Genomic DNA, 27,260 nt, shown 5'->3' with positions numbered 1-27,260 from the left:
GGGCTACCTTTGAGTGTGTTAGGTGGTTCCTCATTGTTGTTTTAATTTGCATTTCTCTTATGGCTAAAGATCGGGAACATTTTCTCATATGTTTGTTGGCCATTCGGATTTCTGCCCCTGTGAAACTTCTGTTCAGGTCCACCTCTCAAGTGGGCAATTAGTTTTTTTTCTTTTTGGAAGCTAGCAGAGTGTTGTAGATTGTAGTCATAAGACCTTTGTTCGATGTGTCATTGCTAAAGATGTTTTCCGAGTCCATGGACTCTCTTATTATTCTCTTGGTGAAGTCTTGCGATGTGCACAGGTGTTTTATCTTCAGTATATCCCATTTGTCAATTTGTGCCTCCTCTGTGTTTGTGTCCTTCCCTATTTCTGATAGCCTATGTATTCCCTGTGCCAAAGTTCTCAAGTTGGTTCCAATTCCCTCACTGATGGCCTTAAGAATTTGGGGTTTAACTTCAAGGTCTGTGATCCACCTTGAGTTTATTATTGTGCATGTGTGTGAGATAAGGGTCTTGCTTCATTTTTCTGCAGGTAGATATCCATTTTCCCCCCAGTACTACTTGTTAAAGAGGGCATCTGTTTCCCATTTGATATTTTTTGGGGCCCTTATCAAAGATCATTTGTCTGTATGCTGATGATTTTGTTTCTGGGTTTTCAGTTCTTTTCCATTGGTCTGAGTATCTGTCGTTGTACCAATACCATGCAGTTTTGACAACTGTGGCTTTATAGTATGTGCTAAAGTCAGGTAAACAAGCCCTCCCACTGTGTCCTTCTTCTTGAGGGGTTATCTGCTAATTCTGGCCTTCTTCCCTTTCCATATGAAGTTGGTAATCAGTTTTTCCATTTCTTTGAAGAAAGATGAGGGTAATTGTATTGGGATTGTATTAAACTTATATAGTAGTGCCTTTGGCAGAACTGACATCTTGATTATATTAAGTCTTCCAGGCAAGGATGTTACATTGAGGGTTAATATACACCTGACCCAAATCATGGTATTTCCAATTGCTTTATATGCCTATGAAAGTTGGACATTAAATAAGGAAGACTGAAGAAATATCAATGCATTTGAACTGTGGTTTTGGCAAAGAATAGTGAAAGTAACATGGACTTCCAAAATATCCCAAACGGATCTGTCTTGGATGAAGTATAGCCAGGATACTCCTGAAAGGCAAGGATGGCAAGACTTCGTCTTTCATACTTTGGACATGTTGTCAGGAGATATCAGTCCCTGGAGAAGGACCTCATGTTTGGTAAAGAGGAGCGGCAGTGACAAAAAGGAAGGCCCTTGATGAGTAGGACTGGTGCATGGACTTCGGCATCGGAACAATTCTAAGGATGGTGCAGGACCATGCAGTGTCTCCTTCTGCTGTGTGTCGGGTCCCTAAGGGTTGGAGCCGACTCGAGGGCAGCCAGCATCAGCAATCTCCCAGTCTGTGGTGGAACACAATGCCATCCCCTCCATCATGGGGTCTTGTACGAGCAATCAGCCGTAGGGATGTAGAGTGGAAGTGACTCCCTTACTCACAACACAGCTCTAAGGCAAGCAATTGAAACGACAGTTCCTTCAGAGCCTGGCCTGCTTCCATTAGAAGTGAATGCTGTTAAAAAGTTGCGTGCTTTTGTTGGATCTGCATCTTGCATCTGGCTCAACAACCTTCGAAGCCTTCCATGTGATCTGCTGACCTTGGGTTCACTCACCTCTGCAGCCACCAACCTTCAGTTTCCTGCCAAGCTGAGTTCCTCAGCTCTCGTGGCTATGCAAGTTTGGAGAAGTCTCCAGCCTCACATCTGACTCGTAGGTTTGGAACCTACTTGGACTTGGGTTTGCCTGCGTCTACCTACATCTGGGTGAGACATTTGATTGATAATTTTCCCCTCTCATTATAAGCTTCACTGGTTTTGCTTCTCTAGTGAACCCGGCCTAAGCAGGGAACTAACTGATATGCCCACAGGGTGGCAATCTGACTTGAGAAAAGACAACGGTTTGCACCATGATCCGTAGCAGTTTATCAGTAGCAGGGCTCAACGGATGAGCTTGTTTCACAGGGGAACTGGCAGGATTCACTGGAACAAGAGTTTGGGTGGGTATGTGCAGGCATACTTATCTAGTGCTGCTGAAACAAAAGAACCACAAGTGGGTTGGTTAAACAAGCAGAAACTGATTTTATCACTGTTTACAAGAGGTTAGATGTCTGAATTTGGGATATTAGCTCTCAGGGAAGGCTTTCCTATTCTGCTGACTGGAGGAGGAAGGTCCTTGCCTCGAGTTTCAGCTCCTGGGTGGTCTTCAGGTGGTTTGGCATCTCTCTTCCCCCATCTCTGCTTCTTTTGCTGGAAGAAATTGATTTAAAACATACCCTATGCTAATCCTGTCTCATTAACATAAAAAGACAAGACAACCCATTCCTAAGTAGTATTATAATCCATTGGGTGTAGAGATTAAACTTGACAACTTAATTTTTTAAGTGTCACAATTCAATACATAAAAGTGCTAAAATGAAGCAAATGTTCTCTCTTGTACTGGGAAACCTTTGGGTGGAAATATTAGGCAAATCAGCAATGAATATGGTTCATTGGTACAACAAGGTATAGCATTTATTGAGATATAACCCATGTTCCATGAAACTTACTCTCTTCAAAGGATGCACTCAGTGGTTATTTTGATACATTCCCATGGCTGTACACTAATTTCTGTATCTAATTTTAGGACATTTTCATATTCCTTCAAGGAAATCCCATACTCATTAATAGTCATCCCCATTTCTCATCCCCATCACCCCTGGCCAATGTGAATCTATTTTCTCTCTATATAGATCTGCCTATTCTGTTTATTCATATAAATGGAATTATATAATTTATGACTGCCCTGTCTATTTTTTTTCACCCTCAACATAATATTTTCAGCCTTATCCATTTGGTAGCTTGTTTCAAAGTACTTCACTCTTCTTTATGACTGCTGGATATATGGATGTACCACCTCTTGTTTAGTCATTCATCATTTGGGTTTTTGTTTATTCCTTTTTTAGGAAGATCAGGTGAAAGTCAAGGCTTTCTACTCGTATGAAGAGTTATAGTCTCACAATGTGTACAAGGAAGAAGAAAATGTTCTAGAATTGAATACAGTGATGATTGTACAACCCTCCTCGATAAGATTGAATTATTGAATTGTATGACATGCAATGAAGTGCTAATAAAATGTTTTAAAAAGAAAAAAAAGTTACAGTCTTGGAAACTCACAGGGGCAGTTCTGCCCTGTGCTACACAGACATTATGAGTGGGCATCTATTTGACAGTGGTGAGTTTGCATTTGGTTTGGTGGTGTGGTCATTAAGCCTTGGGCTGCTACTTCTGTAAAGTGTTACACTCTTGGAACTCACCGGGACAGTTCTACCCACCTCTATAGTATCACCATGAATTGGAATCAACTCAGTGGCAGTGAGACTTAAAAAAACAACAACAACTTTTTGGCTATTATGAATAATGTGTAAGTTTTTGTGTAAACAGCTTTTCATTTCTCTTGGGTGTATATCTAGTAATGGAATTCCTGGGTCATATGGCAGCTCTGTTTAACTCTTTGTAGGAACTGCCAGACAGTTTTCCACAGCAGCTACATCCTTTCTTATTCCTACTAGCAACATGTGAGATTTCTCCACATCTTTGTGATAGTTTAGATGTTGTGTCAGCTTGCCTGGGCCTGAATGCTCAGTGACGTTGGCAGTTAGGGGATACTAATCCCATGATAAGATCTATTGTAATGGAGTCATCTTCATGAGGAGATCTGCTATGAGCAGCCAGCCAATCAACTGAAAGCAATTTCCTTTGGGAGGGGCGCTGGGGTGGGGTGGGTGGGGCCATGGAGGGCCAAGAATGCATATTCACAAAGTCAGAACTATAATTTTGGAAGGCAATACATTGACAACTCCTTTAGGGAGGAACAGAGTGACTTGAGGATGATGAAAAAGAGAGATTACTACACTCTTTGTGAAAAAGCTTCCTATCGAGTCAAGGGGCATTTATGGAGGTCTAGACAAAGACATGTACATGCAAATATATATATGAGGATGGGGAAATAGATCTATGTGTCTATATTTATAGGTTTAGTGTTAAGGTGGCGGAAGGACCTTGGGCCTCTACTCAAGCACTCCCTCAATGCATTAATACTTTCTTTTATTAAATTTGCACTCTATGATGCTCACTCTCCCGACACAACTGCTGAAGCCAAAGTGGGTGAACAAGTAAATGTGGTGAAGAAAGCTGATGGTGCCCGGCTATCAAAAGAGATAGTGACTGGGGTCTTAAAGGCTTGAAGATAAACAAGTGGCCATCTAGCTCAGAAGCAACAAAGCCCACATGGAAGAACACACCAGCCTGTGTAATCCGTGGTTCCGAAGGGATCAGTTATCAGGCATCAAAGACAAAAAATCATATCATTGGCTGCACACCTCCATGACACGATCGCTGAAGACAAATGGGTGCATAAGCAAATGTGGCGAAGAAAGTTGATGGTGCCTGGCTATCGAAATAGATAGTGTCTGGGGTCTTAAAGGTTTGAAGGTAAACAAGCGGCCATCTAACTCGGAAGCAATAAAGCCCACATGGAAGAAGCACACCAGCCGATGCGATCACAAGGTGCCAAAGGGACCAGGTATAAGACATCATGCAAAAAAAAAAAAGAATATATAATATATATTCACTATGGTATATATATATATATATATATATACCATAGTGAATGAAGGGGTTAGTGCAGAGTGGAGACCCAAGGCCCAAGTGTCGGCCACTGGAGATCCCCTCATAGAGGGGTTGAGGAGAGGAGATGGGTCAGTCAGGGTGGGATGTAGTACCAATGAAGAACACAGCTTTCCCCCAGATCCTGGATGCTTCCTCCCCCCAACTACCATGATCCGAATTCTACCTTGCAGGACTGGATAGGGCAGAGGTTGTACACTGGTGCATATGGGAGCTGGGGGCACAGGGAATCCAGGGTGGATGATACCTTCAGGACCAGGGGTGTGAAGGGCGATGCTGGGAGAGTGGAGGGTGAGTGGGATGGAAAGGGGGAACTGATTACAAGGATCCACATGTGACCTCCTCCTTGGGAGATGGACGGCAGAGAAGGTGGGGAAGGGAGACTCCGGATAGGGCAAGATATGACAAAATAACAATCTATAAATTATCAAGGGCTCATGAAGGAGTGGGGAGCGAGGAGGGAGGGGAAGAAAAAAAAAAAAGAGGACCTGATGCAAAGGGCTTAAGTGGAGAAATGATTAGGGCAAAGAATGTATGGATGTGCTTTATACAATTGATGTATGTATATGTATGGATTGTGATAAGAGATGTATGAGCCCCTAATTAAAAAAGAAAGAAAGAAAAAGCTTCCTAGCTGGGGATCAGGGTAGAGGATGTGGGCAGCAGAGGGAAGTGCACTTATTGTCTTGGAGAGGTGTGCCCTGGGGACTTGATCGAGATGACCCCTTTCCTTCCCACCAGAAACGCTGTCTGGGGGCATTTCTTTTAACACAACGACTTGGCATGGATTTTTTGTGTTATCAATAGCTGCTTAACCTACTATTAGCTTTCATTTCTCCATCAATCATCCCACCCCCAAGAAATACACTGTGGCTTCACACGCCTCATGCTTTGCTTTGTGTAAGGCCTGCAGTGTCAGACTTGGTCCCTGGGATGGGTCTAGTTGCAGGCAATTATGGTTTTCAGTTAAATTTGCTCCTTGCTCTGGGACCGTTCCAGTTATCAGCCCTCTTCCTGTTCCATGAGGGAAGTTCCCCTTTAGGCCATGTGCTTAAAACTGAAACCAAACCAACGTTTAAAGGTCATGGGTCACCACAAAGATGAGAGCTTTACACCAATTCAGCTCCACTCACAACAGGTTCCCAAGTACCCCTAAATCCTTGATACTGTCCTGCACAAGACATTTAAAGCCAAAGTGGTGCCTTGCCGTTTCTAAATCTAGATGTGTTTTCCCTTCAGAGAGTGCGTATTGTCTCCTGTTTCCTCTCTTTCCAGCATGACTTCCCTTTCATAAATGTCTGTCTTGAGCATTGTCCTCTTTTAAGAACAATATGACATAAAATCGACAATGTCACCTTGAATATAGGAAATTTTGGGGGCAGTGAGGAGGATGAGAATGGTTGTCCAACTCCAAGAACGTAATCAATGCGATTGAATTTTATATGTAGAAAATATCAAAAGAGTGTATGTTCGGCTGTGTATATTTTCAACAACAATAAAATACATGATTAACAGCTGGGGATCTGGAAGACTATGCTGAGTGACATTAGTCAATTGTTAAAGGACCAATACTGTGTGAGTCCACTGCTGGGGGCCAGACAGCCTGGTAGAGAATCTGCCTGGTGCCAAGGGACCATGTACCTTCCCTCCTAGGCAAGTATCTGGAAGGTCACTTTGTTGGATGTCTGGGATCACACTGTTAATGGAGACTACTGAGTGGCTGCCATGCAAAGCTATGATGAGGCCCCCCCAAACAGGTAGACATCCCCAGCCGAGGGATGATGGATACTGATGGGAAAGTCAAGTCAGGAGCAGACCCATCTGGGGGAGAACAAGTGCATGAAAGTGGGAGGACCACCTCCGTGTGTGTGTGTGTGTGTGTGTGTGTGTGTGTCTGAGTGTGTGTCTGACTAAAAAGACTTTTAAGGACCCTAAGCGGGGAGTATCCCTGGTAATATGCACTGAATAAGCCACATTGTCCCGTGTTTCTGGGCACATCCTATGGACTCAGCCAAGTGCCACAGAATACTGGGGCAACTGAATCCTGGATCTTCAAGGCACACAATATGCTCCAAAGGCCACACCAGAGAGATCTGATTCAGAAACTCCACCAGGAAAACTGGACTCTACCTCAAGCAGACTTGTAACTGGAGGCTTCAGGCTGAAAATGCTTGGTGTTTGGAGAAGCAGAAGACAGTGTATACCAAGATTATTGAACTGTCGGTGGGCAGACAATCATTGGCATATTACAATCAATGCTCACTATGCTGTATTAATATATATATTAGTACACCAAATCTTTGACTGACATTCCCAATATTATTGTAAAATTTCCCTGGCAACCAAATATTTGTTTGTGCAAATAGTGTCCAGTTAGACAGAAAGGATTGCTGAAGACAAAGTGGGTGCATAAGCAAATGTGGTGAAGAAAACTGATGGTGCCCAGCTATCAAAAGATATAGTGTCTGGGTCTTAAAGGCTTAAAGATAAACAAGTGGCCATCTAGCTCAGAAGCAACAAAGTCCACATGGAAGAAGCACAGCAGCTTGTGTGATAACGAGGTGTCGATAGGATCAGGTACCAGGCATCAAAGAACAAAAAATCATATCATTGTGAATGAGGGGGAGTGCAGAGTGGAGACCCAAAGCCCTTCTGTGGGCAATTGGACATCCCCTTAGAGAAGGGTCATGGGAAGAGATCAGCCAGTCAGAGTGCAGTATAACAATGATGAAACATAAAACTTTCCTTTACTTCTTTAATGCTTCCACCCTACCTCCTCACTATCATGACCCTAATTTTACCTTAGAAATGCAGCTAGACCAGAGCCTATACATGGATACAGATAGGAGCTGGAAACACAGGGAATCCAGGACAGATAAACCCCTCAAGACCAATATTGAGAGTAGCCATACCAGGAGGGGAAGGGGCAGGTGGGGGAGAAAAGGGGAACCGATCACAATGATCTATCTATAACCCTCTCCCAGGGGATGAGCAACAGAAAAGTGGGTGAAGGGAGACATTGGTTAGTGTAAGATATGAAAAAATAATAATAATTTATAAATTATCAAGGGTTCATGAGGGAGGGAGGGGGGAAATGAAAAGCTGATACCCAGGAGTCAAGTAGCAAGAAAATGTTTTGAAAATGATGATGGCAACAAATGTACAAATATGGTTGACACAATAGATGGATGTATGGATTGTGATGAGTTGTATGAGCTCCCAATAAAATGATTTAAAAAACACAATTGACTTTTGTGTATTAATCTTATATCCTACAACCTTTTAAAAATCATTTATTAGTTCTAATAGGTTTTTTTGAACAAAGGCAATATTGTCTCCTTCTTCAAATATCTGTATATCTCTTATTTCCTTAAAATTTTTTTCCTAATTGGAGATAAAAGTGATCAAAGAGACTTCCTTCTTTTGTTCCTGATCTTACAGAGAAACATTTAGCATTTCTTGTCAACATTTGTTATTTTTCATGAAAAAATATGCTGGTAGATATTTTAGTGTGTGTGAAGTGGTATATTTTTGTAGTTTGGGTTTGAATTTCTCTAATGACTAACAAGGAATATCCAGATGGTGGAATGGTTAATATACTTGGCAGCTAACAAAAAGCTTACAGGCTCAAGTCTACCCGGAGGCATTTGGAAGAAAGGCCTGGCCATCTCCATCCCCACACTTGCCATTAAAAACCCTACGGAGCACAGTTCTACTCTAGCACACATGGAGTCACCATGACTCAAAATTGACTTGTTGGTTCTGGTAATGACTAATGATGTCGACTATTTTTTTTACGTGTTTATTGGCCATTAATATATCTTCCCTGGGCCTATTTTTGTCATTTTAAGTTGGGTTGTATATTATGGTGGGTTCTCTAGAGAAGCAAAACCTCTTCACACCTATCTCTACCTCTACCTCTCTCTATATGACACACACACACACAGACAGAGACACACACACACACACACACAGAGAGAGAGAGAGAGAGAGAGAGAGAGAGAGAGAGAGAGAGAGAGATTTATATCAAGAAAAAGGTTCACCTAGTCATAGAAGTGAGCAAGTCCACATGTCAGAGCTTATTAGGCTTCTCTTGACTCATGTAACTCTTGAGCTGATGAACTCAAGATTGGCAGGAACATCACAGGCTGATGGTTACAGAGAGATAAATCTAAGTTAACAGGTCAGGCTTGTGACTGGAGAGGGAATGAATCCAAGGTTGGTTGTCAGATGGTAGGCCACATAGATGGTAGGGCTCTGGTAGCTCCTGGGATCAGCAGGCAAAATGGCGGACATTGGCTCAAGTCCAAAGAATGGGAGGTTGATTGATCCAGATGCAGGATCCAGACCCAACCAAAAGCAAGCAAACTTTCCCACTTGCTGCTATCGAGTCAATGCTAGTGACCCTCTGTGGGTTTGCGGGGCCATAACTCTTTACGGGAGTAGAAAGCCCAGTCTTTCTCCAGAGTAGGTGCTGGTGATTTCAAACTACTGACCATGTGGATGGTGGCCCAACATGTAACTACTACACCACCAGGCCTCCAGCTTCCCCACAGCATCCTTACATAAGAAGTATGCCACCTGTCAGAGGAAACATCCTTTGAATTGCAGGTTATCACCTGAGTAAGGGGGCTGCATTTCACTCCATCCTTATAACTGATTGACTGCTCACAACAGATCCCAGTATGCACTTGACCACATTGTGTTAGGTAATATCATGGGGGATTACTTACCCTTACCTGTGAAATAACTGAGAATCATGGTCTAACCATGTTGACTCAAAATCTACTATCACAAGTTTTTTTTGGTTAGGTTTTAAAAGTTCTTTATGTAGTCTAGATGCAACTTTCTTATGAGATATATGATTTGCAAGACTTTTCTTCCCATTTTATGAATTGTCTTTTCACCCTCTTCATGTGGTCCTTACTGTGAAAATAATTTTAATTCTAATGATGTATAATTTATCTATTTTTGCTTTTGGTGTTTGTACTTTTGCTGTCAGATTTAAAGAACCTTCACCAAATATCCAAGGTCACTTGGTTTTTTTTTTATGTGGAAAATATTATTATTAAAATATATTATTTCTTTTTTTTATTAGGGGCTCATACAACTCTTATTACAATCCATACATATACATACATCAATTGTATAAAGCACATCTGTACATTCTTTGCCCTCATCATTTTCGAAGCATTTGATCTCCACTTAAGCCCTTTGCATCAGGTCCTCTTTTTTCTTCTCCCTCCCCGTTCCCCCCTCCCTCATGAGCCCTTGATAATTTATAAATTATTATTTTGTCATATCTTGCCCTATCCGGCGTCTCCCTTCACCCTCTTTTCTGTTGTCCATCCCCCAGGGAGGAGGTCACAGGTAGATCCTTGTAATCGGTTACCCCTTTCCAACCCATTCACCCTCTACTCTCCCACCCCTCACACCTCTGGTCCTGAAGGTATCATCCGCCCTGGATTCCCTGTGCCTCCAGCTCCTATATGCACCAGTGTACAACCTCTGCTCTATCCACACTTGCAAGGTAGAATTCGATTCATGGTAGCGGGTGGGGGGAGGGGACGGGGGAGGAAGCATTTAGGAACTGGAGGAAAGCTGTGTTCTTCATCGGTGCTACGTCGCACCCTGATTGACTCATCTCCTCCCCTAGACACCTCTGTGAGGGGATCTCCAGTGGCCGACAAATGGACTTTGGGTCTCCACTCTGCACTTCCCCCTTCATTCACTATGGTAAGGTTTTTTTTGGTTTTTTTTGATGATGCCTTGTACCTGATCCCTTTGGCACCTCGTGATCGCACAGGCTGGTGTGCTTCTTCCATGTGGGCTTTGTTGCTTCTGAGCTAGATGGCCGCTTGTTCACGGTCACGTAGATTTCTGTCGGTTTTTTGTCTAACATTTCTCTTAGGCTTAGGTCTTTGATACATTTTGAGCTAACATTTTAATTTCATTTAATTGATTTCTGCTGTAATTTTCATTTATCCTGCTTGATTTAGACATGGATTCCTCTTTTGCCTCTGGTGTCCTGAACGGAAAACTTAGAATGTTGATTTTATATCCTTCTTGTTTTATCATATATGTATTTCCCACTGCTTCCTACACATTTTTATAAGTTCCATTTTCATTTTACTGCTCAGTTTTTTCTTGGAGAGTTCTTTAAAAGTGTGATGTTTAATTTCCATATATTTGAGGACTTTCTTCATTTTTTTCTAGTTTGTTTACATTATATCTAACAACAGTCTTTATGTGGTTTCTATCCTTTTAAATCTTTCCCTTAAAATGTGTTCTACAGTACAGAATGTAGTCTATTTTAGTTAAGGTGCGATGCGAGCTTTACAAGAATATATATTTGCTGTTTGGGGATAAAAAGTAGTCTATCAATGTCAATTAGATCCAGTTGATTGATGGTACTTCTGTTCAATTATATTCTTATTGATTTTCTGCCTGTTGCATCTGTCAATTATTGATAGAGGGGTGTTAAAGTCTTCAGCAATAATAGTGGATTTGTCTTTCTTCCTGCAATTCTATTATTTTGCCACATATATAACTCTCTTGTTGGCACATGCACTTGAAAGATTGCTATGTTTTCTTGGAACAGTGCCTCCTTGTGTTGTTAGTCTGCGTAGACTAGAGAAACAAATCTACAGAAACACACATATGCATAAGAGAGAGTTTTATATAAAGTGTAAGTGGTCATTCAGAAAGCATCCCAAACCTGTCCAGTCCAAGCCCATAAAGCCTACTTAGCCCATTTGTCCAACACTGATCTACAAAATCCTCCTCAAACTCACAAAACACACAATGATGCCGAATGTTTGAATTCAGGAGTCTCCATGCAGCTGCTCCAGCACCCAGGGCTGCATCAGGGTAAGTCCATGTGGTTTCTCCTCAGGGATGTCTTGCAGGTAGTGAGCCTTGCCAGCTAAAGCAGGGAACTGGCTAAGGCAGCTGCACCCTTATACAACCATCAGAAAGCAAGAGACCCGAGAACTAGAAAGGTGAGGCTCATGGAGCCATTTATCTCTCTGCCCTTCTATTAACCCCACATGTATTTATCGGCCAGGGCCAGGTTGACACAATAAATCTTAACTATCTCACTCCTTTATCATGTAGTTGTGGGGGGAGGTCAGATCCTCTCTTGAGGCAGACTACTGTCTCCCCATGCCACAGGGGTGGGCCTGCTCCCTGCTGCTGGAGACAATGGATTACTTCTCCCTGAGCCTTGCAACCATTAGCTTGGTTCCTATAGGTGGGGTTACACCCTACTGATAATGGTTCCTATGAAGATCCAGAGAACAGGTCAAAGTTAACCCCAATCTCTCCTCTTCCTATTGCGTGTATGTCCCTAGACCACCCCCTCTTATTGCTGTATAACCTATATGCAACCCCTTCCTGTGATGCATGTCAACCTTTAATTAGTGGACTTGCACACCCCCACAAGGTTAGCAATAGAGAGCTCTCTCCCCACTCTTTCCTCAGCTCTCTCTCCTCCCATTACCCCTTGTCCTCCTTCCCTTCCCCGTGTCTCCACGTGGACCATCATGCGGGACTGAGGTGAGCAATGCTACCATGAAATGTGTCTGACCCCATTATTGCAATATACCTTTAATCTATCATGCTCTCGATGACTTTAATATAATATATATCCCAACCGTACAATTGTGCTTACTGAACCCCTGATTAGTGGTGGGGGGCTGGCTCCTCCCAACTCCTACCACATGTAGTGCCCCAGATTTTCCTGGTTCTGAAATCTGGTTTTCATGAAATTATTATATTATGTCAGCTTTCTTTTGATTAGTATTTTCAGGGTATATATGTCTTTACTTCTTTATTTTCACTTACATTTAAGGTAAAGGTTTCTACTTTTAATAGACCACATACGAGGATGCTTCAAAAAGTTCCTGGAATAATTTCATTAAAAAAATTCTTTAAAGGTGAACAAGCGGCCATCTAGCTCAGAAGCAAAAAAGCCCACATGGAAGAAGCACACCGGCCAGTGCGATCACGAGGTGCCAAAGGGACCAGGTATAAGGCATCATGCAAAAAAAAAAAAGATATAAGTGTGTGTATGTATGTGTATATGTATATATGTATATATATACCATATTAAATGAAGGGGGAAGTGCAGAGTGGAGACCCAAGGCCCAAGTGTCGGCCAATGGAGATCCCCTCATAGAGGGGTTTAGGAGAAGAGATGGGTTAATTAGGGTGTGAGGTAGTACCGATGAAGAACACACTTTCCCTCAGATCCTGGATGCTTCCTCCCCCCAACTACCATGATCCGAATTCTAGCTTGCAGGGCTGGATAGGACAGAGGTTGTACACTGGTACATATGGGGGCTGGAGGTACAGGGAATCCAGGGTGGATGATACCTTCAGGACCAAGGGTGTGAGGGACGATGCTGGGAGAGTGGAGGGTGAGTGGGTTGGAAAGGGGGAACTGATTACAAGGATCCACATGTGACCTCTTCCCTGGGAGAGGGACAGCAGAGAAGGGGGGAAGGGAGACTCCGGATAGGGCAAGATATGACAAAATAACGATGTATAAATTACCAAGGGCACATGAGGGAGGGGGGAAAGGGGAGGGAGGGGGAAAAAAAAAGAGGACCTGCTGCAAGGGGCTTAAGTGGAGAGCAAATGCCTTGAGAATGATTGGGGCAGGGAATGTATGGATGTGCTTTATACAATTGATGTATGTATATGTATGGATTGTGATAAGAGTTGTATGAGTCCCTAATAAAATGTAAAAAAAGAAAAGAGGAGAAAAAATGATTAGGGCAAAGACTGTACAGATGTGCTTTATACAATTGATGTATGTATATGTATGAACTGTGATAAGAATTGTATGAGCCCCAATAAATTGTTAAAAAATTCTTTATTCTACAAGCTTTTGGAAGATCCTTTGTGTAGTTGAGAATTGTTGTTTTAGTCTTCTCTGACAGTCTTTATCTTTTAATTAATATATGTAGACCATTCACATTGAAAATTATTAACACAGTCGACTTAGTATCTATTATGTAACTTTTTCTATTATTGCAGTTGCTCTTTGTCTCTTTATTAAAAAAAAACACTTATTTTTTCTTCTTCTTTCCTGGTTATAATTGACCTTTACATGTGGTTCTACTTTCTTTCCTGAAGGAGCCCGGGCTTCACTGAGGATCAGGCATTTGCCTGATAACCCTGAAGTTGATGACCCGAACTCATTCGCTGCTCCATGGGAGAAAGATGAGGCTCTCTGCTCCTGTGAAGACTTCAAGTCCTGGAAATTCTAATGAGGACATGGCATGGTGGTCATGCCTGACCTTCAACAGCTACACAGGGGAAAGGAGAATCCAGAGGCACATATGCCCAAGAACGGAATCTGAGCAGAGGGCAGACAGGCCTCCAGCTTCCATCCTTCATGACCCTATTCTGGCATGAAACATCCCTACCATGACACTGCTTCTCTGCTGGGTTTGAAAATCCATTGAAATGACTACACAGAACTCAAAGAGAATACTCACAATTATGAGGTTTATTAGAGAATTAGCATCTTACAAGTCAGAATAAAAAAATATTAAGGATACAGTTTTTGTTTTGTAGCTGCGTGTCTTTTTAGCCTTGCCACTGGCACATCTCTCTCTGGTCTCACACTCTCAGACACACAGCCCCTTGGCCTCTTGGCCCCTGCTCAGGCGAATGTTACAAAGCTCCTCCGATGAATGCCCAAAGGGCACCCCACTCTGCAAGCCAATCTCATACTCAAAGGCAACCAACTTCACTCATTCTGTGGCTGAGAAACCTGATACTCTGTCTCACGTTCTTGGTGCTGCCACCATTTCTATCAGGGACCTCACACCTGCTCCACAGATGGCTCCTCTTTCTCTATGCTCCTGGGATTCTCTATTCCTGCATCTGAGGCGGTTCACTCTTACAGCCAGTGGAAGCGCAACACAGTCCTATCCTCTCAGCAGAGTCCTCCTTGCCTCATTTGCCTGATTCCACGCAATCATTTGGTGGGAGTTACAAAGACAATATATAGAAGAGTCCTACCAAGTAATTGCATTTCACTTTACCTATTTATGATCAAAATCAACTCGATGGTAGTGAGTTTGGGTATTTTATCTCATCTCTTAGCATATCACTTATTATTTTAAAACATTAGTGGTTATCCTAATGTTTGTAATATATATTACAACTAATCTAAGTTCACATTTAAATAACAATATGCTAGGCAATAGGGCAGCCTAGGCAGGCATGCTGCACAGAGCCTCTCTTACAAAGATACAAGAGACCAAGGAAAACAGACATGGATGAAAATTCTGCAACCTTGAAGTTCAGAGAAAAGAATAGAGAAGTAAACTGAGTACCGACTAGGAAAAGAAGCTGAACAATATTGAGAAAATAACAAAGAGGTGAATTGTTGGCTGACCTGGTGCAGTGCAGTCCTCTTGTTTTCTGTACACAGCATTTGATTAAAACGGTGGCCTGACAACACAAATGCACGCTAGTGTTTGGTAATGAGAACACTATGCAGTTCTGTTTTCTTGCTGTTGCTTTCCTTGTTTTTTCTCTCCTTTTTTGGGTTGCAATTGTTTCTCTCTTCTCTCTCTCTCTTTTGGTCCCACCTGATGGGAACTATCAGCTGTGCCCACATGGCCTACCCTCACCGAGACCTTCTGCAGCCCCACTCACCAGTTTCTTCCTGTTTCTGTATCACTTGATCATGGAAGGCAATGGCCAGCACCAGTCAAACCTGCCGTCAACGGTGCTCTATGAATAGTCAACAGAGAGTTACACACACACACCTTTTCTATCACATCACCAAGAGGCAGGTGGTGAGTGTCTAGGGAAACACCGACATGCAATCGCGGGAACACACCGTCTCAGAAGCCCGAATGAGCAGTTCTTCTCTGTCCTGTGGAGTCACTGTGAGTCGGAGAAAGAGAAATTCATTCGTTCTAGGATGCCTTGGTTGTGTAATTTAGATCTGAATTCCTGACTTACGTAATTTTCTTTGTCTCGGAAGATCTTCTTAAAACACTTTTTGCAAATCAGGTCTAAAACCAAACCTAAACTCATTGCCATCAAGTCTTTTGGGGAGTAGAAAGCCTTGTCTTTGTTTTGGGGGAAGAGGCTGGTGAGTTGGAATTGCAGCTAACTCACAACTCCTCCACCACCCCAGGGTTCCTGCTAATTGCCTCAGTTTCTGTTTCACCGAGAAAGTCTTCATTTCTCTTTCACTTCCGACGGGCAATTTTTCCCTCCCCAACCTTCCAACAATGTAAATATTTATTCTACTCTCTCCTTGCTTGCATGGCTTCTCATAAGAAATTTGATCGTTTTTATCTTAATTTACCATTTTCTGCCAAGATTTTTTCTTTGCCTTTGGTTTTTGACAGTTTAAATATGGTATGTCTAGGTATAGATTTCTGGCCCTTCTCCCATTTAATGCTCTCTAAGTTGCTTGAATATAGGGAGTCCTGGTAGTGTAGTGATTATGAGTTGGGCTGCTAACAGCAAGGACAGTAGTTCAAGACCACTAGCTTCTCTGAGGGAGGAAGATGAGGCTTTCAACTCCCATAGAGAGTTACAGACTCTGAACCTCACCGATACCGTTCTGCCCTGCCTTAGAGGATCCCTCTGTGTCAGCGTAGACTTGATGGCAATGGGTTTAGTTTGTATCTGCAGTCATCCATTTTACAATGCACTCTGTTTCAGGGCAGCACTATTCACATCCTTGCTCAATGAGCCAAGGGAGTTCAATGGAGTCATACTCCTTACTGGGATCCTGCAAATGGATTTGTGCTTTCACTGTCATCCATAACCTTCTGCAAACTGGGTGCTCACATTTTAAACTTTAATACAGTTCTTTCCTTTGGTCTTGAATTTTATTATTTACAATCCTTGAATCACATGGGCCGTTGTGCTTCTTGCAGGTGGACTTAGCTGACACTTTGCTTAGATGGCTGCTTGTTTTAAGACAAGCCTTTAAGACCCCAGACGCTATTTTTTCCCTGATAGCTGGGCATCATATGCTTCTTCTTCACACTTTGCTGTAGCATCCATAGGTTCTGTGATCGCTTCATGCGGTCAATATTGAGCAGGGACATGTCATAAGAACGAATTGTCCTTAGATCAGGGCTTACAATTAAGTGTGAGCTCAAAACCCATTCGTATAGCTACAGTTTATATATCCCGGGTCCACTTTGCTGTTGGTAGGTACCACTGAGTCCATTCCAGCTCACGGTGACCCCGGGTACAACAGAGCAAAACCCTGCCTGGTCCTGGGTACAACAGAGCAAAACCCTGCCTGGTCCGGAACCATCCTCCCAATGGTTCTTGTGTTCCAGCCCATTGCTGCAGCCACTGTGTCAGTCCATCTTGGTGAGGACTTTCCCCTTTGTTGCTGTCCCTCCACTCCCCTAAGCACGATCTCCTGACCATGGTTCCACAGCACGTGCCTCTAAGGAGCATTCTGGCTCTTGGCGAAAATGTCTCCCAACAACTCTTCGACAATTTCTGTGTGCTTTGTTTGTTCGTTTGTTTCTTCCTGTTCTGGAATTACTATGATATGTATATTATTCCTCTTGATATTGTACCACATAATTCTCGGGATTTCTTTGTAAATTTTGTTTGTTTTGAACTGTTCATCCAGCACAGGGGATGGCAAACTGCAGCTGGAGAGCCATATGTCGCTCTCTTGGTACACACATGCGGCTCTGAAGTGAAATTGAAAATGAAAATAAAACTAGTTTCATTTATAACATTTAAAAAGATATTATACAGATAATGGTGATTTCATTTGTTTGTAAAAAGAGATTCCTGGCTCTCAAATCATATTGAAATTGTTGTGAAGGACAGGATTGGCTCTTCCATCTCAAAACTTTGCTGAGCCCCGCTCTAGTAGATTGGTATTGAGAGAGTTGTCTTCAAGGTCACCAGTTCAGGCTTCCGCTCGGCTGCTTCCATTCTACTGCCTCACTCTTGCAGTGGATTGTCAACTTCTAAAATATGAGTTTTCATCCTCTGGATTGCAATTGCTGTTTTTGTATGGCTTCAAAACTAAAAAACAACAAAACCATTTCAGTCAATATATTCAGAGTTAGGTTTCTGTTTTTGAGGGTTAGTTTTCTTTTCTCTTTTAAAAAAATCGAGTGATTGGCATGTATGTCACATACCAGATAATTTAATCATTCAAGTGTGTGAAGATGTGTGCATCATCATCACGGCTTCAGAACATTTTCTTCTTGTACTCAGTGTGTTTCGCTCCCCACTGCCCCCTGCAGGGCTCACCTCTTACAATTTCGTTAGTCAGATTGTTCTTGTAATGTTTTCCAGGACTCTTCTATTTTTTGTCTGCCCCCCCCCCCCCGCCTCCACCCCAGTTTTTTCCCCCACCCTAGTTTTATCAGTTGCTTTTTCTGTCTCAATCTTTCTCTGTATCCAATGAAATTACCCAAGTGCCATTCTTCTGAATGCTTTCCGCCCCCGTGGTTCCGATGTCTTTTCTTCCTCAGGAAGATCTTAGGGCTCTGTAGATGGGTCCCTTGTTTGCACACTCTGCCTTGTTTTCTTGTACGAAGAGAAACCGTCTATGTTTCCATGGAGAATGTGGTGTTGAACTTGGGGTTACTTGATGATCAGCTGATTCCTGAGCGGGTGGTAGCTCCTGTTCAACAGCTGTAGGTGTTGGAGGTACAGGGGTGATTGGGTCATGGGGGGACAGTTTTCACAGAAGAACAAGCAAATGCTTTCTCTTTGTCAGCAACTCGTGTGTGTCTGGGTCTTTTCAGGCCATGGTGGCTTCTGGAGGTCGCGCTCCATGGTGGGTTTCTCCCGATGTGTTCTTTCAGTCTGCACTCTGCAATCCTGCTGCTACACCAGGGGGTGCAGCAGGCCACTAGGTGTGTGAGAGTGGGGGCTGCTCACGCCTTTGGCCGTCTGGTTTTGTGAGAAGCCACGAGAGACTCCTGTCCCTTTCAGCCACCTCTGTACAGCTCCTGGCTATGTAGCTTATCAAGGCTACGCCCTACCGGTGTGCTCCTGTCTGCTGATTTTTCTCAGCAGGTATTCAGTAGCCTAGGGGGTGGGCAGCAGGACAGTGTAACTAGTTGCTATGGAGAGTAAGGGGTGGGGGTGGGGGGGGGAGAATATCACCCTTTCACTCTCAACCCCCGGAGAGTGCTTTACTCTGTAAGTGGAGAGGATTTTTTATCACACCATGATAGGCCAGTGGAGAATTTATCTTCTCTGAGAGGCGGTTCTGGTTTTTTTAAAAAAACTTTTAAAGTCACTTATCTATCATTTCCTCAGAGACGTAGGGTTGTAGGCTTTTCATTTGTCTTGGTTAGCCCACACCTTTTCTTTACAGTGTGGCTGTTTAGGGGGCCATCTTGCCAGAAGTCCTCAGCTAGATAGTCTATTGTAGTTAAGCGAACTTGCTTCAATTATATTGCTTCACTTTTGCAGTGGATTATCAATTTCTGAAATATTAGTATGAATCCTCTGGATTACATTTGTTATCTAAGTGGCTGACTTTCTATAAACCCTTGGCTGCCAGTTTGACCTTGTGTTGACTAAGGTGTCCTTCATCTCAATGATGATGTGTCTTTGTCTTGTCTTGTCTTTGCTCTCTCACACACATATGTATATGTATGATTTGTTGATTTCACTTTGTATGAGAATAGATTTATAGTAACTTTAAAACATATAGACACTTCACCACTAGCCTGAGACCAGAAGAACTGGATGGCCCCTGATGAGCACTATATGCATCACAATAGAAGGCTCTGGACAGAAGTGTGTGTGTGTAGAATATAGAATAAAGTTCAAAATCTTCCAAGGAAATCAAGCTTATGCGTCTGATAGAATCTGGTGGAACCCCTGAGACTCTGGCTAGTAGACACTCTTCAAGTCTGGAATTAAACTCACCTGTGGGGATCAACTTCCAGCCAAACAATACATAGGGCTAGAACAGCAGTTCTCAACTTGGGGGTGGTGGTTGAATGACCCTTTCACAGGGGTTGCCTGATTCATAGTCATGGAAAAATCACAGTTATGAAGTAGTAACAAAAATAATTTTATGGTTGGGGGTCACCACAACATGAGAAACTGTATGAAAGGGTCTCGGCATGAGGAAGGTTGGGAACCACTGCCCTAGAGGGTGAGCAGTGAAAACACCAGACGGAACTGTATGCCTCACAACAATCAACCACATGAGGTCAAAGGGGCAACATTTGCCCTTAAACTCGGATCCGAAAGCAGGAAGGGTCTAAGGATGGGATGGAAGCAGGGACCCAGGGAGGAAGTGGGAAGAGTGATATTACATTGAGCAGATTGCAACCAATGCCATGAAACAAAATGTGTTTAAACTGCTAGATGGAAGGCGAATTGCTCTGCAAGCTGTCCCCCAAACCAGAGTAAAATGTCCCCCCAAAATAAATTAGGACAAAAAAGGAAAGTGTCTTTTATAAAATTGATTTAAAATGTATAAAAGAAGGTTCTTCAAAAAGTTCATGGAATAATTGACTAAAAAGAGAATGGAATTTTCCCCAATTTTTTTGGGGGGGGGGGTAAAATATACACATAGGATTTCAAAAATGAAGCTAAGAAAGATGGTCATAGAGAACATTACAAGGCCACGGAGAACATTAGTAGGGCCAGCAAACACAAGTATTCCCGATAAATGTCTAATTCTTAGTGCATAGTCTTTGGTGCAGAGAATGTCTGAGCTCAGTTGCAGGCACCTATGAGGAGAGGTCACATTCTGGCCTTCTCTCCAAGGGCATCCAGAGAATGAACACGTGGCCTGTTTGCACCCGAGAAGAGGGAATGTTGCGATCTGGTGTGACCCTGAGGTACACTACTCTCTGATTTTCATTCCATTTGCACAAGATCCTGGGACAGAATTGGAGCAAACTAGACAACTGGTTCTTCTCTGACAATACAGAGATGGCCACCAGGGGGCACCTTTCCCCCAAAGTCTAGTCTGATCTGGCCCAGCACGAAGGAGAGGCACCAGCTGCCACGGGCATCCTTGGAATCCACTGTTGAGGTTTAGTTTGAGCTCCTTGACCTTGCTTGAATCCTATCCGAGAGAAGTTAGCTCTCCTGCTAAAACACTCGGTGTTTCCCGAAGCGAAGACAGAGCCACAGGGAATGGAGTCTTGGGAAAGAGAGGATGAAGCCATCCTTGAACGAGGCCCAATGCAGGAAGAGTAGACTCAAAGGGAACATGGGAGAGTCGGTTCTGTGGTACTCTGTGTCTGGAGGGTCTCTGGCAGGGCTGTTTGGATGTTTATAGAACCGTCTGTGGCCCATACTGGTCAAACACTTACCGTATATGCTCGAGTTTATGCCGACCCAAATATCAGTCGAGGCACCTAATTTTACCACAAAAACTGCATAAAAGTGTGCTGAAAAACTGGGCTTATACACGGTAACTACTCAACCCCAAGGCGATGGCTGGAACTGCTTCTCTTTGGTGGGGAGAGGGATGTTAACTGGGATTGATGATTTCGCAGGTCTTATAGATACGGGCTGTAGGCTGGAGGTTCTCCACGGCTGCTCTGAGGAACCAGGCCACAACCTCTCTTGGAGTATGCACATCTCCTGTCACCACGAAGCCATGACGGTGACGGAGGGCCCTCTTCCATCCCTCAGTCATCCAGAGAAGGAAGCAGGACTGGGGTGACACCTCTGTAGCCACTGGCAGCCGTTTTTCTCTTGCTGCCAGTCCCACAACTAATACTCTGTGGTCTTGCAGGGGCTTGAAGCAGGGGCCTCAGAGGCCAGAGCTGTGCTGTCCAGGGGAAAAGCTGGGGTGACGGCTGTGTGTGTGTGTTTGGTGGAGTCAAGCTTCTTGGTGAAGGCTTTCAAATCCAGCTGTCATAGAACACCCCATCCTGGGTCAGCTAAGCATGCCAACTCCCTCTGTCCATCTTGCCTCGAGCACCCTTTCTTCCCTTCCTGGCTTCCTTCCAGGCCCCCCATGGGAGTGTTCAGTCCAGGTAAGCCTTGAGTTGTTTCACTGACAGCCAGGGCTTCCCTCCGCAGGTAAACAAACGGAAGGTGGATGTAACCTGCACCCAGCACGTCAACCCACCTTCTTTTTGCCAATACCATGTGCTCACTTGGTGTTTCTGGGCTACCTATTGGCAATTCTTAAGATATTTTAAAAATTTTCAAAATGCACCTTGAAGGCTACAAACCAAACGCATGCCACGAAGACGATGCTAACTCACAGCACCCTGTAGGACAGGGGAGACTGCGATGTATACGGGGGTAGAAAGCCCCATCTTCCTCCAGCTCGACAGCCGATGGTTCCGAACCGCCGAGCCTGTGATCGCACGTAGCCTAACGTGTAACCACGAAGCCACTCGAGCACCCAATGATAGACTACCAGTATAGTGTAAACCTAACTTTTATATGGCGTGAGAAACTGCAAATGTGTGAGCCTCACTTTACTGAACCTTCGCTATCTCCAGAGCTTGCCTGTCCATCCTGGGCCGCATTCACGTGGCAGGTCAGGGCCCCCATCCACGGTGGATTTTGGAGGACGTCACCCTGGTGTCCTGGTTGCTGTGTGGCGCTGCTGCTCAGCAAGGAAAACCCCACCCTTGCAAACCCAAACCCGCCACCATCCCGTCACTTCCGGCTCACAGCGAGCCTAAAGGGTGAGGTAGAACTGAGCCTTTGCCTTTTGCGGATTGTGAATCTTTATGGGAGCCGACAACCTCGGCTTTCTTCTGTGGAGCAGCTGATGAGTTTGAACCTCCCACCTTGTGGTTAGCAACCCAATGCGTATTCCACAGTGACCACGGCTCCTTGCTCAGCCCGGAGCCCATTTGCCATCGGCTCAGTTCTGACTCCTACGGACCCTGAGCCATAGCACACGTGGAGAGCAGCGTCAGGGGCTGGGTGGAGGGTGGGATTTCCAAGACCAACTCGCGGGAGTAGGCAGCCTCTTAGGGTTATCCGTACATGGTTGTACAGAACACACAAAGAGTGTGATCAATGGAGCGGAATTATATACGGAGAGGTTGTTGAATTGGAGAATGTCTGGTTCTGTATATTTTTGCCAAGATTGAAAAAAAATTCTATGAATGACAATAAGTACAAGGAACAAGAAAATGTTCTAAAATTGATTGTGATAAAGATTGTACAACTCTTTTTGGTAGGATTGAACTATTGAATTGTACGATATGTGTTTTCAGTGCCAATACAGCTCTTAAAAAAAAGAAAGCCTCTTCCCTTTTTTTCACTTTTAAATAAAATAATTTTATTGGTATATAACTCACATACCATGCAATTTAATAGATTAAACACAGTAAAAAGTGTTGTACAATCACCATCACAATCAGTTTTAGAACATTGTTTATTCCTGTTCCATTAGTTGCTCCCCATTACCCTCCAACCTCCCCTCTTCCTTCTCTTGTGGAGCAGCTAGTGGTTTTGAACTGCTGACCATGAGGTCAGCAGCCTAGTGCTTTGACTACTGCCACTCTAGAACTCCTCAGTCAACACAAGTCCCTTGGTGTGACACAAATCCCTGGGTTCTCACTTCTTTCATGCCACCTCCAGAGGGAGCCACCAGGTGGTGCTTCAAGGTTTGTCATCTGTGTATCATGGTTTGTTAAACAGCCCTCCTCTAATCCTGATACCACATTCTTCTGCATGGAGTCCAGCTTCTTGGATTGTTTGCCCAGCGTACAGATTGAATAGCTATGGTGGAAGGATACAGTTCTGGAGCACACCTTTCCTGGTTTTAAACCACGCACCATTCCCTGGCTGCACTCAATTGAAGGCCTCTGGCTATGTATAGAGTGCACATGATCACAATGCAGTGTTCCGGAATTCCCATTTTTCTCACTGCTGTGCATAGTTTGTTATGATCTACATAGTCTAGTGCCTTTGCATAGTCAATAAAACACAAGTAAACATTTTCTGGTATCTTCTGCTTTTAGCTAAGAGCCATCTAGATGTCAGCAATGATATGCCTTTTTCTCCTCTTTTAAAAACAGAATTTCTGGCAGCTCCCTATCCATGTATTTCTGCAACCACAGTTGGATGACCTTCAGAAATTTTACCTGTGTGTGATATTAATGATACTGTTCTATAATTTGAGGATTCTGTTGGGTCACCTTTCTTTGGAATGGGTGCAGATAAGGATCTCTTCCAGTTGGTTGACCAGGTTAGCTGTCTTCCAAATTTCTTGGCTTCCGTGGGTGAGTATTTCCAGTGCTTCATCACCTTGTTGAAACACTTCAATTGGTTTTAAGTCAATTTCTGGAGTTGCGTTTTGGGCTAATGCTTTACTGTACCGTGGACTACTTCCTTCAGCAACATTGGTTCTGGTTCATATGCTGCCTCCTGAAATGACTGAATGTTAACTAGTTCTTTTTGGTCCAGCGACTCTGTGTATTCCTTCCATCCTCCTTTGATGCTTCCTGCAAAATTCCGTGTTTTGCTTGTAGAATCTTTAAGTATTTCAACTTGAGGCTTGACTCTTCTCCCTAGTTCTGTCAGCTATGTTGAGGTATGTTGAGCATGCTCTTCCTTTTTGGGGTTCTAACTCTAGGTCCTTGCACATTGCATTACAATACTTCGTCTTCTTGAGCTGCCCTTTGAAAATTTTCTGTTCAGCTTTTTTTTACTTCATAATTTCAGAGAAGCTGGCTTAGATGAAGAAGAGTGGGGTAACAGGATCTGAGGAGGGCTTGTGAACAACCTATAATATGCAGATGACATAACCTTGCTGGCCGAAAGTGGGGAGGACTTGAAACACCTGGTGATGAAGAGCACAGATTGCAGCCTTCAGTACAGATGGCAGCTCAATGTAAAGAAAACCCAAACCCTCACAGCGGGACCAGTCAGTAGGTCATAATTAATGGAGCAAACTTGAAGTTGTCAAGGATTTCATCTTGCTTGGATCCACGATCAGTGTTCATGGAAGCAGCTGTCCAGAGATCAAACGACTCTTTGCATTGGGTAAACCTGCTGCACAAGACCCCTTCAAAGTGTTGAGGACAAAGGTGCATCTGACTTAGGCCATCGTGTTTTCAATTGCTTAATATGCCTGTGAAAGTTGGACATAGAATAAGGAAGACTAAAGAAAAATCCCTGGATTTGAGCTAAGGTTCTGGTGAAGAAGATTGAAAGTATCGTGGACTGCCATGAAAACAAGCAGATCTATTTTGGAAGAAGTGCAGGCCAGATGCTCCTGAAAGGCAAGGCTGACGAGACATCATCTCCTGCATTTTGGATGCGTTATCAGGAGAGGTCACGCTCTGGATAAGGATGTGCTTGGTAAAGTGGGTGGGTGGGGGTGCATTGGAGAAGGGAAGGCCTTCAATGGGTGATTGACACAGAGGCTGCGACAACGGGCTCAAACATAAGAACAATTGTGAGGCTGGTGGAGGACCAGGTGATGTTTTGTTCCATTGTACACAGGTTCACTATGAGTCAGAAGTGACTCAATGGCACCTGACAACAACTCTATGATCAAGAGCAAGTTTCAGCGTCTCTTCTGACATCCACTTCCATCTTTCCTTACTTTCCTCTTTTGAAAAACCTTTTATTTTCTTCATGTATGATGTTCTGATGTTATCCCCCAGCCTCTCTAGTCTTCTATCGCTAGTGTTTGACCCCTGCCAGTGCTGAGACACTTACAACGCCACTGGATCCACAAGACTTCCCACCCACTGGCCTGTGAGTTTGCTGTCCTCAGTGTCATTGTGTCTGTTTCATGAGTCTGAAGAGGACTTTATAGATTGGTATCGGACATATGGACTAATATTGAACTTATGGACTTGATCTCAACTGGGCTGGGATGTTTTCTCAATATTCAATGGTGCTTGTATATAAAGCTCTTTCTTATACACATAGGAGTGTCTATGGATTTGTTTCTCTCGTTTACCCAGACTAAAACAGCCCATATGTCTAAACTGGTCTGTAATTCCTCATCAGACTCACGCAACAGATGCAATGACACCGAGGACAGGAAGATCACAGGCCAGTGGGTGGAACGTCTTGTGGATCCAGTGGAGGTGGAAGCATCTCAACGCTGGCAGGGTCTACATGTGGCTTCTCCAGTTCTAGAGAGGTCTGACTCCACCACCTCTCTCCATGTGTCTTCTCCGCAGGGAGGTCTTGCAGGGAGTGAGCATGTGTCTCGACTTCAGTGAGTTATTTATTCACCATTTCTTCTGTTCATTAAGTTACTCTCAGTTCAAAAGCAAGTTTCAGAGTCTCCTCTGAGATCCATTTTAGTCTGGTCTAGTTGTATTTGTAAGGTAGAACTGGGGTCATAATTGTTGGGGCAGGGGGCGGAGAACCAGAGGAATGTTGTGTGTTTTGTCGGTGCTATGCTGCACCCTGGCTGGCTTGTCCCTTCCTTGTGACCCTTCTTGTAAGGGGATGCCCAGCTGTCTACAGACGGGCTTTGGGTCTCCATTCCGACACCCCTTGTTCGCATTGAAATGGTTGTTTGCCTGATGGTTGATCCTGTTGACACCTCATCATCCCAAGGCTTGGTGTGCTTTCTTCCATGTGTATGGCCTCTTTTTAGTAAATCCGCATACACCGGCGTTCTTCTTTTACCCGTTCTCTGTTATCCAGCAATATCTATAGCACCACTCCTATCCCCAAGTAAAACTTGTTCTAAAATAGTTCCTATCATCTGTGCTCCCTCTTCATGTGGGGTGAAGATAAGATGAAATTATTCCACTCTGTAGCAAAGGTGGGGGATAGAGATTTGGAGGACAAGATGATATTGACAAGCAATTTCATATACTTTTATTAGATCATTTTATTGGGGGCTCTTACAACTCTTATTACAACCCATACATCAATTGTATCCAACATATTCATACATATATTCCATTGTTCTTTTCTAGACATTTACTTTCCATTGAGTCCTAGGGATCAGCTCCTTTTTTTTACCCTCCCTCTCCCATTCCCCCAGCCCTTGTGGCCCCCTGATAGAGTGTAGATTGTTAATTATTTTCAAAGCTCACACCGATCACTATCACCTTTCCCCTCTGGTTTCTGTTATACTTCCCCCTGGATGGGGGTGTGGGGTTATGTGCCATTCATTGTGATTGGTGCCTCCCTCACTCCCTCCCTATCCCCCCACCCCCACTTCCTCCTACCATTTTGGTATCTCTGTTCCCATTTCTGTTCCTGGGTTCCATGTGTTGTGAGTTTTATCTCTTGCCTATACTTATGTACATGCTCCCGTCTAGTCTAGACTGGGAGGCAGCACTGGGGTCATGCTAGGGGGGGATGGGCAAGGAGGCCTCAAGGTATCAGAGGTATAATGTGTGACCCGTTAGTGCTCTATTGCACCCAGACTGACTCATCCCCTCCCTGTGACCCCCCTGTGGGGGGATACTCTATTGTCCATAGATGGGCTTTGGGTCTCTGCTCCAACCCCCTTTCATTCTCATCAATGAATTTTTGTTTGTGTTTACTGTTTGTTGTGAGTCTTCTGATGCCCATTGCCCAGACTCGATGACACCTCTTGA

The sequence above is a fragment of the Tenrec ecaudatus genome, chromosome 11 (assembly GCF_050624435.1).
Source record: "Tenrec ecaudatus isolate mTenEca1 chromosome 11, mTenEca1.hap1, whole genome shotgun sequence".
Taxonomy (NCBI): domain Eukaryota; kingdom Metazoa; phylum Chordata; class Mammalia; order Afrosoricida; family Tenrecidae; genus Tenrec; species Tenrec ecaudatus.
Note: the sequence above shows the minus strand (reverse complement) of the source record.